The 15,059-nt window shown below is 41.7% G+C and overlaps 1 long non-coding RNA gene across 1 annotated transcript; it reads right to left on the bottom strand.

The window, feature by feature from the left end:
• Positions 1-10,214: 10,214 nt before the first annotated feature.
• Positions 10,215-12,528, bottom strand: LOC310798608. The gene is made up of 3 exons (XR_014553778.1): positions 12,293-12,528; positions 11,419-11,494; positions 10,215-11,125 (listed from the first exon to the last, which is right to left on the bottom strand). It is a non-coding gene; the product is annotated as an uncharacterized lncRNA (long non-coding RNA).
• Between the last annotated feature and the right edge of the window lie 2,531 nt (positions 12,529-15,059).

The raw sequence follows: 15,059 nt of genomic DNA, 5'->3' as shown, positions 1-15,059 counted from the left end.
CATCTCCCAGCGATAGCGTGCAGCTGCAGGTCTCCGTGGGTGAGGTGCTAAAGAAAAGTGGTCCTTCACACAGTTACTAAATACATCCAGCTTTTCCTGCATCCAGTGAATGCTGGATACATCCAAGAAAAACCCTAGACCAACTGAATGCTATCAGGTGGCAAACACGTTAGTACCCCTCAAATTAATAACTGAATGCTATCAGGTGGCAAACACGTTAGTACCCCTCAAATTAATAAAAAGATTTTCATTTGAGATCAAATGCACAGAGTGAAAAAAAATTGTGTTTCACATAAAATAAGGCAGACTATTTTGTGTAAGCTACATTCTGTACATTTTGATATCCAGCAATTTCAAGTGATTGAATATAAATATCTATGTTTTAAATCTTAGAACAGCTTCAGGGAAACATTGGCTTAAAAGGAATGTCTAAAAATCAAGTGCTGTGTTGAAAGTTGAGAATTGGTTTGAATTAATTTGCTCCTGTTGATTAGATTTAAGACAGAGGCCTGTGTGCACATCTTACATAATGTAGCTTTAAAGAAAGAGACATGATTGTAAAAATATAAACTAACATACATGAAACATGAAATCAAGAAGAATGAAATCTTTAAACATGAAAGACATCATCTGACACTCAAACAAACAGTCCAAACCTTTGGTAATGCATAGTTCTATCCCAGATGTCTTGGACTATCAACCACAAAACCCAAGATCTCCCAGATAGCAGTGACTGATTTTCCAATCCTGTTTTACCGAAATAAAGAGCAATGATAAGTAGCTGATAGCTATTTTTTCCTCCTTCTTCAGCAATCTCCTTTTGCTTTTTGTTTTTTGGTTCGTACAGCACCGATTATTTATGCTGCATTATCAGTTTTGGCTTGTTTGGTTTCGCAACCAAAGAGATCATTTAGAATGGTGGAGCAGCCCTCTCTTCTCTAACGTTACCGTCCTGTGGTGAAGGGAGGAGCGTGCATCTCGACCCCTCTGTGGAGAAGCCATCTCAGGGCAGGAAGGGCTCATCCTCGTCCTCGTCCTCGTCGGCGCTGGGACCCGGGTCGCTCAGGCACCTCACCAGCCTCTGGTCCTTGGCTGAGGCTCCCTCTGCCTCTGCTGGCTTGGTGGGTTTCCTCCCCTCTGAGGTAGGCTTCATCATCAAGCCCCACTCCTCCTCCTCCTCCTGCCGTGGCTGGCCGGCCCGTCTGAACTCATCCATCAGGTTGACCGAGTCCGGAGACTGAGGAGAAGCCAGGTCCACCTGGATGGTGGGCACGCTGTCCGACAGGGGCTTCATACTGTAGGCTTGGGGGTCTAGGCGGACAGGCCAAGGAGATTAGCTTTAATTAGAGCCATTTAAATCTGTTCCCAAACAAGCAGGGGACAGTCATTCTATCAGCGTGCAGGAACACACGAGGTATAGGGCATGAACACACGAGGTATAGGGAATAGGGATGTTCATCAATTATCAGAAATCGATAATTGATCGTTAAGGAATTTAATCGATCATGTGGAATTTTGATCGATTATTATTATTATTATTATTATTAATTTTTTTTGCGGACTAGGTTTGGGTGGAATTCGTTCCTCCTCACCCCACTCCATTGCACAGCCGACTAACGTGAGGTGGAGCTTCATCTAGTCTCTAGTTTTCTGGCTGGGCACGGGCCTTTGTGCCAACAAAACTGTTTTAAACATGGGGAATTCACACCGGCATGCGCCGGGGACACAAACAAACGCACCCAGCGGTCTGCGGACCTCAGTGAGGCTCAGGCCTGTTGATTTGACTCTTGTGCTGTCAGCTAAGCTGGAAGACGCCGATTGCCTTACATCATGTAACCTGACATGTAACATGTTTGTTTACCTGGCCACAGCGCTAGTGTCTGATATTCTTACTACACAGCGGCATCGCCATTATAGCTGGCCGAGAACGCGCAACGTTATTACCAGACCAGAGTAAAAAAAAATATATATATAATTATTATTACGCTATCGATAATCGATAATTGATCGTTAATTTTCCCAATTTTCGATTATGGGAATTTTTCAAAATGAACATCCCTAATAGGGAACACACCAGGTATAGGGAACACACCAGGTATAGCATGAACACACAAGGTATAGGGTAAGGGGGATATGACCACAGAACATTCACGTTGACAAATGTAGCGTTGCTGTACGAACCAGACAACCGTAGGCGTCGAGGCCTTTTCAAACATTCCACCACACCAGGTGATTGACAGCTCTATAATTCGCAAAATAGCAGTGGATGGAAACGCGCATTATTTCGCATTTTCTTTTGCCGACTTTCTGAAAATTGGATTAAAAGTTGCGATACATTTGGATGGAAACCCAGCTACAGTTTGCATGTAGCTGTGGCTTGGAAGGGTGTGTTTACCTGAGGCCAGTCTGGCTCTGGTGATCGTCGGGGAGTCAGGAGATGCAGCAGGTACGGTCAGATAGTTATTCATCTCTGTTATCTGGGAAACACACAGGAGCAGGTTGAGAACTGGTCACTGCATGCTACTGCATGCTACTGCATGCTACCACAATGCAACCAAAAGAAAAGAAGCGGCTGGTGACTGCACATGTATCGGAGGAAGCGTGTGCTCTGACTGCACATGTATCGGAGGAAGCGTGTGCTCTGCCCAGATCGGCAGGGGGAGTGGAGCAATGGCCGGGTGGGACAGCAGGGAAGATTGGCCAAGTACAATTGGGGGGGAAGGGGGGGGCGGGGGGGGATGGGAGAGAGGGGAAGAGAAAACTTGGTAAAAACAAACACACTAAATTCAAATTGTTTCAGTGATTCACTATTGACCAATGTCTAGGAGGAAGTTCAAACTCAAAGGATTGTGTTGCTCAACCAATGTCAATGGAATCGAACATGTCAGCCTACCGCTTAGAGGGGGCGACCATGATGCTCTTTTAAAGAGACGAGAAGCTTTTGGGATTTTTACCTTACAGACATTGTCACCTAAGGGCTTGAATGATGAGTTCCTCCTCCAAGTGATGCTATAATGATTTTGTTGTATGTGTTTTAAAACTTTCTTGTAGCAACCATTTTGATCATGGTATATTTTTGCTACCGTAATAGCCTATTTTAAAATACTGTTTCCTCTCTTCTCTTGTAGGGACCGATTCTAGGAGGATTTTTCCCTATATGCCCACCAGAATCCATATTTATCTCGTGAAATTCTGCTGGTCATTGTCTTTTTCATGTGTAAACCTGGCCTGTGTGATCCTTATTCTGATATGTTATCCTTCCTATATTGTGTATAACATTTGTTATCACCTACTGTATGTACAGTATATTGTATTATGAAGGGTGTATGTTTATCACTGATTTGGGTATTGCTGTGCACTATCAGACCTCTGACCCATACCTGCCATTCTCTATCTAGGGCCCCGTTCCAATACCCATACTTCCATACTATTTAGTAGGCAAAAAAAGATTTAGTATGTCCCAATACATAGTATGTCAGATGCAGTATGCCAAGAGTACCAGGATGTTGTACTACATCAGCTCCTATTTCGGAGTATGCATCGATGCATGCTGCTTCAGCCAAACTTCCCCACAATCCTTTGCGCAGCAGGAAGTTATGTCTTCTTCTTCTTCTTCTAATGTTTTATGGCGGTTGGCAAACAACTTTTTGTGCATTACCGCCACCTACTGGAGTTACGTCGCACTGACTGAGCTGCATGTTCATGAATGAGATAATTAACTTTAAGAAAGCCTTGAAATATGTTAAAACCAAACAAGCATGGTGTGTACCAAAACATGCATATCTTGATTCCTGTTTAGATCTCTGACTTAATGTTTTTGCATTATTTATTTAATTTTGTTTATTTGATTGTCTGTTCCAATTTTGTAAATGTTTAGTCTGAATCTTTTGTATAATGTACTGTTTGTTACTGCCAGACTTTGTTTATTGAATAAAAAAAAAAAAAAAAAAAAACTCAAATGTGGCGCTGCGGACGTCGGCGGAAGTGAGCAAGAGGTCGGAGTTCAGGAAGCTCACGTGACGACAGATGTAGTGTGTCCCAATAGTATGCATTTTGCATGCATGCTGCACACTACAATCCATACTTTGTGAGGGCAGCGGCAGTACATACTACAAGAAAGAAGTACAAGTATGGGTATTGGAACGGGGCCTAGGTAATTGTGTTCAATTATGATGTCAGGGTGCAGTGCGACCCGATTGGTCCACGTAGGTTTGCCAGCCTATTTAACTGGGTCCCTCCTCCTCTTCTGTAAGATAATCTGATGAAGGTCTCACGACCAAAACGTTATTCTGATTAAACTTTTGATTGCATGTGGAGACAGTGTGCGGGAGTTTATTCTGGTACTGTGTCGGGTTTTGCCCTTCTCCGACGCACCTGTTGAGCCTAGGTGTGCAAAAGCTTTTTTACTTCAACCAATGTCTGAAATGAAACAATAAAAATACGATATACGAACTTCAAAAAGAAAAAAGGATTGTGTTGGTTTGTGAGTCGGAGCAGAACTCTTTGGAGTCTTCAGAGGCTTCTAGCACGTTGCATCTGATGGATTTTCCTCATGTCGTTGCAGACTGATTCAATGGAAGTTTGCTACTGGCTACAAGCCAACGAGAGGGTCATCTACAAAGGGAGGCACTCGAAGAACAGATACTAACCTCTCAAGAGGAGGTGAAGAGGCGAAACGAGGAGATTCAGGTTCAAATGGAACAGCTGGCCACGCTGAAGAATGAGAGCTCCAAAAATTCAGAATTGCAACAGCAAGTGATCCAAGGACCGAAAAAATCAAGTAGAAAGTATAAGTGACTCTGAAAAAAGGCAGAGGAACAAGTTCAGTCTCAGGCAGCTATGCTCGTCAGACACAAGCAGGAGAGTGCTAATCACAAAGAACATCTGCAGCAACAAGTGGCTGGCCTCTCAGGAGGAGGTGAGGAGCATGAAGGAAGAGATCCAAGCTAAAGATGAAATTAACCTGCTAATGTGACGAAATCCAAGGTTTAAAGAACCAGGTAGAAAGTCTTTGCTCCTCGTGGAGGAAGGCTGAGGACGATCTGCAATCCAAGGAAGATCTATTGGCCGAGCGGCAGCACTCAAGGAGCCGTTTGGTAGCGTCTCAAGAGGAGGTGACGCGGCTAAATGGGGAGATTCAAGCTACCACCTAAGTAGGTCTAAAAGGCCAATCCCTGTCCTGTTGCAAACCAATGGGAAAACTACCGGTATTCTAAAAGTGCTTTTGGAAGCCTGGGCCATGGAAAGGTGGAAGCAAAACTGAATCCAATCTTTCTGTTGATGAGGTGGAGTGTCGTCCGTGCTGCTTGTACCTTTCCGGTTTATTCAAAAAGTGGACCGGGGGGAGACTCTCTGTCATTTTGCACTAGAGTAAAGATGAACCAGAATGGGCTGGGCTGGGTGTGCAGCCCGGGGGGTGGAAGAGGGGTCATGCCTGGATAGAGACTCCTGCAGCGGGTAAGAGGTGGGTTACGATCCCTGGCCCTCCAGCTCTGATGCGGGGGTGTCTGGCTCCTCGTCATTGTAGATGTTCTCCGCCTGGAGGAACAGAAGAGAAGGAAGTACACAATGCATATCAGAATAATTATAGTATGTTTGGAAGAGAGAGAGAGAGAGATAGAAGAGTACATGCAAGTAAATAAAACTCAATGAAACATACAACTTAGCACAACTGTTGCCAAAAAACAAATTCTGAAGGAATGGAAATCTCCCTCTCCAGTCCACCCTCTTTCCAATTGTGGTTGACGGACATGACCTCTGTTATACGCATGGAGAGACTTAGGTTCCTGAGAACCAATACACTTAGAAAGTTTGTGACTATCTGGGACCCGTTCTTGGTCTACCTCAACGAGGCTAGGGGTGACGGGTGACTCACCCGGCTGGCTTCCCACAGATCCCTTGAGTGAGATCCCAGGTATATCGTTTACAGGAACATAAGAACCCTAGGTGGCTGGCGGCACCACTTTGTAATGTTGATTATATTGTTTTGTTTTGTTTTTCCTTTCTTTCCCCTGTGTCTGAGCCTGTTTGTCTGTTTTGTCTTGTTTGTGTTCTATAAAAATTTAAAATATGAAAAAAAAAAAAAAAATACAACTTAGCAGCTAGTACCTCAACATGAAAATTGCTAACATTATTTGCTTCGCAGAATTAGAAGCTTGGTTCAACAATTGTAATGCCATTCTAAACAGAATAAAACCTCCTGATGTGACTACCTCAAACCAAATAGATTGGCCAAGGCAATGACATTTTGTTCGGTATGAAAGTGCTGGTATAAAGCTTTGAAAATGGAGAAAAATAACAGCTTATAATGATGTAAACACTTAAATCAAACACATCTGTGCACCCTTGTCCAGAATAAGCAACATCTGCAAACTTCAAATTAAATCTGTTTTTTTTGGGTCACCACTTATTCTGATTACATGCTTTTAGTGCATGTATGCTTTAGTGTTCTGTTCCCAGGGATACTCAACTTGCTTTGCCCGGGCGCCACTTTCGTGAAATGATAGAAGGCCAGGGGCCAGTTAATAAACAAACAATATACATTTTTCTGTAGCGGATTGTAGGTTTTTGGGGTGTCAGCCAATGTTGTGCACACCGGATAGTTAGTTAGGTTAAGTTAGTACATACATAAGTGCCTGGGTAGCAAGCAGACGGTGGTATTTGACAATTTAGCAGCTAAATTATAGATTATTGAAAGACATTCCATATTCCAGACTGAAATGCTATAACAGAAGTGGAGTATTGACCAGAATGACATGAACATTTGGACACTTATTCAGCGGGTATCTTTTTTTTTTTGGTGCAATTCCATTGCGGGCCACACAGGGGGCGCCGGCGGGCCGCATGTGGCCTGCGGGCCGCCAGTTGAGTATCACTGTGTTAAACAGTTCTCTTGATATGTTCAATCATTGAGAACAATTTCAGAATGATAAAGTATTCTGCATAATACCGTGACTAGTGTGGACTATTAGACAGCACATGTACTCACCATCTGCCAAACTTGCATGATGTTGTCCTCGGACACTGAGCAGATGACCCAGGGTTCATTGGGGTTCCAGGAGAAGTCTGAGATCTTGGCTGTGTGGCCGCCATGGATGAACTGATGGGGAGGAAGAGCATGAGAGACAGTTAGAGCCCATTCTGAGGAGGGGTGAACAAGATGTGGTGAGGAAATTATTTTTAGTTGTGACAGCAGTCTAGTGTTTAGTGGCTGAAACCATAGATGATGGATTATAGATTCCTCATTCCATGCTCTGCCAATAGTATCCTAAAGGGGCGTGGTCACCTCTCCACTTAAAGTGTTGTGCTGACCTAGCAAGCTAACTTGAGCTCGAGATTGTGAGTTCCCAAAGCTCCACACATGTAAACACACAACTGCTCCTTTGTAGCTCAATCTAGTTGTAACTAAGATATTCGCTGAAAAAAAGAAATTTCCCAACAGATTTCACATGTAGCTTTAGCTAATGGCTCCCTGCTAACGTAAGCTCCTGTTGCCAAATCTCATGAGTGTGTGTTGCTGAGACAGAGACAGGTCTCCTCCAACAAAGTTAAGTTTCTCCTGATCTGTGAATCGGAAAAATGCTATTTTAGTGTCCGAATGTTCAGAAGATATGTGGTTGTGGAAAATGGGCCCAATATTTACTTTGATGATTATGGGGGAGAAAGAATCAGTCATAATCTGAGATCACGTTTACTTCTCCCATTGACTCCAATATAGTCAGGACCTGCCGCAAGTCTCCTAAGGGGGCCGTGGCAGTGGCGAAACCCACGTGACAGATACAGGAAGTGACTGGAAGTTGCACCGTCTCTATAATGCATCGTCTCTGCTGAAACCTTCCGCACTGATATAAGGGTGGAAGATCTAGAGGAGAGTGTGGAACTGGGTGGATGGCAGCTGACATCTTGATTAGGGCTGGGTTAAAAAAAAATTGATTCTCAGATTTTTTAATCGATTTTTATTTTAATCCTTTGATATCGATTCATATGTCCAGAGATCGATTTTTTTTTATTATTATTATTTTTTAAAATAAACATAGGCTATAATATTATAGGCTGTGTGTGGTAGTTGAAACATAGTTTCAAGTTGACGTTTATTTATGTTTGTAGTTGAAACAAAAACATGAATACTGTAGGCTACATAAATGGAAATGTTTGATCATTAATATCTACTTTTAGAAATTATATAGGCTGAAATCAAATCACTGTGCATAATTGTGAAAGTGTCTTTATTGACAGATGAAATGGCTGTTATTTAACGTTTGTCACCACCTGGTGAGTAAATATATGTGTAACTAAAACCATTCAAATTGACAACCGGTCGAGCAAAAAAGGTTGGGAACCCCCGTGTTACATAACTGGACAATCATGTAATTCAGGTTACAGCTCAAAAAACATGTTTTAGCATTACTAACCAAATCGATATTGAAATTAATCGAATCGGAATCGAATCGAATCGGGATTAATCGATTCGGAACCTTGTGAATCGGAATCGAATCGATTCTTGAAATTTGAACCAATACCCAGCCCTAATCTTGATTTGGGCTCTTGGCCAGTACTCACCTGCAGCTCCGGCGGGCCGTCCTCAGCATCCTCGGCCGACTGCTCCTCCCCGATTTTACTGGAAAGGCAGATCCAGCAATATGTGAAACTGAGTCCATTTGGGGGAATAGACACCTTGAATATGCAGGAAGTGTGATGTTTCTAGTTTTAAATCATAACTGGGACCAGACAGCCTGGTTCTCAATGTAGTTTAGTAGCTAATGAAATCGCTCACAGTCCACCATGTTTATTTGCATCATGTCATTTTCCACAATAAAGCAAATCCTCAGAATTATTGTCTCTGCTGCACACGGCACATCAGCAGCTTCTTCTAAACAATCAGACGTGAGCACCTTGGTGAGTTTCACTTTCGCCTCGTGCACTGCAACCTCACGTCGGATAGGCTACAACATTGATGATGCAGGAGCTGTATTTAAGAACGGCATCGCAATATTCACCTTATGTAGCCACGCCCATTTGACCCGGTTGTGTGGTCGTGTGACGACTTCCAGCTAAAATAAAATAAAAAATAAAATGGCTGCGCTGCTCCAATATCATCTAACTCTGAATTAACTAATAATTTGGCCAATTGTATGTAACATACCAAATAAAAGCAAACGGCAATGTCTAAGAATGCAACGCCATGTAACTGGCTCGTTAAGTCTCGCATTCCAGGGAATTACGTTAACATCTGCGGGTCTTATAGATGTAAGTGGCTCGAGCGCTCGGAGGAGAGAAAACTATCTGAAGCTTTCTTTGTTGGAGTCCAGGTATGTTTTACAAGAAAGTGCTCGTCATTGTCGACGATAACGTTATCTGACCTGGCTAACAGTGGATACTCGCTTGCTTGCTGTGTACCAAGCTCAAAATAGTAGGCTACGTTCTTTATTTTACCCCCTGCACTGTCCGCTACAATAACAACTCTCTTCTTCATGACGTTCTTTCATATTTGGCTCCGTGACATTAGTTCATTATTTCTTGAATTAGGCTAATTGACAACTTGCTCGCTCCGCTGGAAATGGGAACGTATCAAATCGACCGCGCCAGTTCAGCTCACCCCGAAGTGCTCTCTCTGTGTGTGTGTGTGTGTGTGTGTGTGTGTGTGTGTGTCCGTTCGCTCCCACGCTGGACTTAACATTTTGCCCGTTTCTTGCCTCACCATTTCTGTTTCCATGGCCCATCAGTGACATGCAAGTCCAGATCATACAGTGACCGCCCAGCTAGCAGATCATGGGCGGGCCGCCGGCGGCAAGCCGGAGACCAATTCGGCGGGCCACCGTCGGCAGCCGCAGCGGCTCCGCTGCGGTCGTGCTAGTCGGTGAAACAGCGGTCCGCCGGGGTGGCTCGCTGGCGGTCCGCTGGCGGCACCAGCGTACACAGCCAGCGGCCCTTGCACGGCACGCTGATGGCATGCCGCTGGTATTGCACCTCCCAGCCCCCATATACATTGTTATGCTAATGCTTGCATGCAGTGCTTCTCCACTGGCAGGGCTCCCTTCCTCTTAAATATGGTGGTAATTTCTGAGGTAGTCTACTTGGTTAAAAAAGGTTGAGAACCACTTCAATAATGCACATAATTACAATGATTTAAATGATAATATGTGAGTATTCATACAACAATAATAATTTAAAGGAGAACAGATCCGTGAACTTTTTGTTATTTTATTTATGGACATAAGAAATCAATCAAAGGATGATGATTTGACAACTGTGCATTGCAAATAGCAAAAAACTTGACAACTCTGTAGCTATATGTTGCATATTATGTAGGCTATATATTAAAAAAAACACATCAAGCCAAAAATAATGTATAAAAAAAAACAAAGCAAAGCAAAATCTGCCTTAAATAGTGCAATAGTCAAATAAAACAGTCATAAAGATACAAATAGAAAACAGGCATAAAGTCACGCACAGCAGCACATCATAGATATTCCTTTTCCACCGTGTTCCAAAAAGTAAATTTTATATAAAATTGTGTGTTATTATAGGTGGGTAATTATCAAGGACTGTAATGATTGTAAGTCAATACTAGCAGGGGGAGTCTAGTATATAAATAAACAATAGTCTCAAGATTCAAGCTTACTTAATAGCCATAATGAACATGTTACAAATGAGGAATTTGTCTTTGTGCAGTATGCAGCGCAGCAATACAAATCAGGCAGACAGAAAGGCAATTTTCAAATTAATTTGCATTAAAGTGCAAAGTAACAGACCTTGAAAGTGACATAGTGGAGTCCATGTAAATGTCCGTGGCGTGTAATAAGTCCATAAAATGCCCAGTAAGTCCTTAAGTGATGTGTAATGGTTGTGTCCATGGCCGTGGGATAATAATGTCCATATGAAAGATGTCAAGTGTCTTCAAGTGTCTGTGGGATAAGTCCATGGGGGGCATGGGCTTGTGGAGGGTTTCGGGTCTCATTGAAGAGGCGGATAGCCAAGTCCGAGTCACGAGTGCCTCGAGTCGAGTCACGAGTCCTGGACTTGGATTCCTGGACTCGAGAACACTTGCAGGCAGAGGGAGTCACAGGTCTTTTTCTCTTTGACGGCGTTGCACGTGGTGGACAAGGCCGGCTCCTCCGAAACCCAGCTATGCAGCGGAGAGAGATGGACGAGAGGTGAACAAGAAAGATTGAGGACATGAATACTAGTCATTACAGTTTGTTGAAGTACAATTTTATATGTATTAAAACAAAAAGGGGGGCGGGGGGCACACACACACATACACATGGAGGCATTGTGACATCACTGATGCAATAATATTTAGTGAGAGCAACACACACACACACGGGCGTGCCAATAGGGCAGGCGAGGCCAAGCTACGGCTAAAGAAATAATAATTTTCCATAAGAATATTTATAAAAAATAAAATAGAAACCTTACCTTTAAAACTATCTACGAGGTCTTGAAGTTGCCACTCCGCCAATGTGTCTCTGACAAAGCTGTCCATTGGCCCAACCTGAAACAAACAAAGGGAGCTACATTAGAAAAATAAAATAGCTATTTGAATGCCTTTTATGATGCTGCTAGGAGGGATTTTTGAGCTGATACCTATAACAGACAAATATCTGCTTCTCTTGTCCGATAAGCGATAATAATTTCACATTTTTGTATTTATGCAGCTGCTGGACTCTAGCAGCTTCATATGGCTCATCTCAAGCCTGTTTGGTCCAAAATAGAGCTTGCATCAGTGTGGGGGTAAAAGGAAATAAATAATACAAACGATTTACAGACTGTAACGGTCTGTAACGTTAGTTTTGATCTCATCTTACATGGCCGTGCACGCAAACAGAAGAATATGCACGCAGTAAATTAACGTGAGCAGCAACACACTAACAATGGGCTGTACTCTGTAACGTTAGTTTAATCAATTGTCTGTTTATAGCCGCGAAAGCAAACGGAATTATGTACGTTAACGTTAAACGGCCGAATAACACCGTTAAATGGTGTATTGATATATCCAGAATGAGCACAAAATAGATGTTTGCAACCGATGCCTTTTTACGTTTTACTCCAAGAAACGTGGAAGGTTTTTAACAAGATGTAGATGGCCCATGCATTTCTTCACTGGGTAGAGTGGCTAACGCTAGCCTCTGCTACTTGTAGGCCTATGTGTAACACAAAAAGCTGTCTACACAACGTCATTTAACTATTAGCCATCTAACTTGTTGTTATCTGCCTAACCAGCGAAATGGCTAATGGTAAGATCGCAGCAGAGCACAATAGGATTTACAAATATAGCGTTAAATATTCTTACCGATCTGCTTTTCAAAGAGCCCCGAAGTTTTCAGTGTTCTTTGTTGTCGTGCACGTCTTGTTTTTCTTGTGATGAAGTTGCAAGAAGGCAGCGGATGATCGCCACCAACCGGTCTGTTATTGTCCGTATATCGCTTTTATAATCAGTCCTGTGTTTTGTAGATAGGTGAAGACAAGTCATGGTTTAAAACGACTTTTTCAAAGATTGTTGCTATCAGTACTCGGCGCATGTTTGCTTCCTGAAATCCCATTCATAAAATGGCGCCAGGACACACGTAGCCTCAATGGCCTGGACGCAGACACAACGTCACACTACGGCAACGCAAAAGTGCCAAAATTCTTCACTTCCCATCGTCACTCTCAACCCCCCCCCCCCCTCCCTCCCAATAATCTTTATTTCAAACTGTTAACATTACACACACAAAAATAACATCAGACAAATGGATACAGATGAGACATGGGGGGGGGATATATAGACTGCAGTGCAGACCTGACCAGTGTAATAAAGTAGAGAGAGAGAGAGAGAGAGAGAGAGAGAGAGAGAGAGAGAGAGAGAGAGAGAGAGAGCCATCATCCTGCATCTGGCTGAAAAATATAACACTGCATACCCAGTGAATAAATGACCCACGTTTATTCTTCTTGGACATCTACCTATTATTATTTGCACTTTTATTTATTTATTTATTTATTTATTTATTTATTTATTTATTTATTTATTTATTTATTTATTTATTTATTTATTTATTTATTTATTTATTTATTTATTTATATTCCAGGGACAAAACAATTGTTCCAGAGGTTAAATTAGGCTACAACTGGGTAGACACAGCCCTGTTGTGCCTTAAATTTTGTGTAGGCCTATACAATATTTTGCCAAAAATATGTTGCTATCTTCTATAAACATTCCAAATTTGACATGTTCAAGTAGAAATGCATCAATGCTAGATTATCCATAAATTAAAATTAGGCCAATTATGAGTAATTTTGCAGGGGAAAAAAGTGATCTTTTGTCTCCACATCTGTATTGCAAAATTCATACAGATTCACATTCTACTCCTAAAATGATTTTTTCCCCTTTGTGTACACACACACACACACACACACACACACACACACGCACACACACACACACACACACACACACACACACACACATATATACAGATCCTTTAAAAAAATTGAATATCATGGAAATAACATGGATAACTGTGGACTTCAGCGGATTGTCAAGCAAAGACGATTCAAAAAATTTGGCAGAGATTCAGAGGGAGTGGACTGAGGCTGGAGTCAGTAACTGAGAAGTAACTGCTGATTTTCTTCACACTATAATACTTTCTTGAAATACTGTATTGGGGGTCTTCTGGAGCTGTAGGCCAAAATTATGAAAAATGAAACAAATAAAGGCTAGAAATATTTCACTTTGTGTGTAATGAATCTATAATCTATGAAAGTTTCACTTTTTGAAAGGAATTATGGAAGAAAACTTTCCATGATATTCAAATTTTTGGGAAAGGATCTGTGTGTGTATATATATATATACATACTTATAGTGATCAACTGCTTATATTGATCAAAAACCTTGGTCCTGAATTATTCCATGCTGTTATGAATAATTTGCTTATAGTGATCAATACTCTGCTTACAGTGATCATTTTGGGCCTTGTCCCACCTGAGAACAATGGATTTTTTTTTTTAATTACAGTAATTTTATTTATTTACTTACAAACTGCCAGAAATGAGCTTTTTGATTAAAAAAAATCTACAGAGGTTCTCAAAGTGGGGTCCAGGTACCCCCAGGGGTCCTTGAGGGGCTTCCAGGGGTATACCCAGCAAAAAAAGTAATTCATTTTCAGAAGAATTCCAAAGATAAGTAACACAATGACAGAATGCATGAGTATTTTGGTCATGGGTTTCATACACTTTATATTATAAAACATTGTGACGACCACACATGGGAGGGTAGTCACAAAAGCTAAAAATCATATCAGTTGGGACAAAATATTATCAAATGAGGCTCCGTTGTCTAATTTGTGTCAGTTTAAAGTTTGAGAACCACTGCACTAGACATCAAGTCAAGTGGCTAGGCCATGGATGCACTATCAAGCACATAAGCTATAGACCACTTTGCTTGGTCATTCAAAACCATTCAAAGTCCAACATCCATCCGGTTGTATTTTAATTTGCTCTGGTTTACGACTCAGGCGTGAACAATTCAACAAAGTGAATTTATAAGCTATTGATTTTGATTTCTGGTATTCAAAGAACATTCCAACACAGGTGATTAGAAATGTTTGTCCACTATGTTTTTTAATTCAAAGACTAACCCAAAAATTTGAGAGAACAACATAAATAAAAAGTAAATGCTGCACGGACAAAACAATTACTACAGAAATTAAATAGGCTACAATAAACTTCTCAAATACAATGTATAATTTTTGGGCATTTGTGTTTTTCATCCATAGGCCTATAGAGCTTTGGAAAATCTTGCTAAGTTCATTTTCGAATGCTGTGAAGGTATTTTTGCCTTTGTGTAGCCTAATAAAAACAGAAATCCATTAAATAGTCTCTTTCAAACAAAAGAGAACAGAACTTAGCCCATCGTTTCAAATTAGAGCTATAGTTTCATAATGCTTATGAATGCAGTTTAATGGATGGAGTATCTTGGCCTATCTGCCGACGGCCAGACACCAGCGCCCCTCCAGCGCTGATGTGGTACTTAGAGAGGGAAAATTCTTGGCGGCTTGCCGACGGCCTGCCGCTGCTAGCCC

This window comes from Poromitra crassiceps (genome assembly GCF_964638095.1).
Source record: "Poromitra crassiceps genome assembly, chromosome: 25".
In the NCBI taxonomy this organism is placed as follows: Eukaryota; Metazoa; Chordata; class Actinopteri; order Beryciformes; family Melamphaidae; genus Poromitra; species Poromitra crassiceps.
The sequence above is the reverse complement of the archived record's forward strand: the minus strand, read 5'-3'. Positions and strand labels throughout refer to the sequence as shown.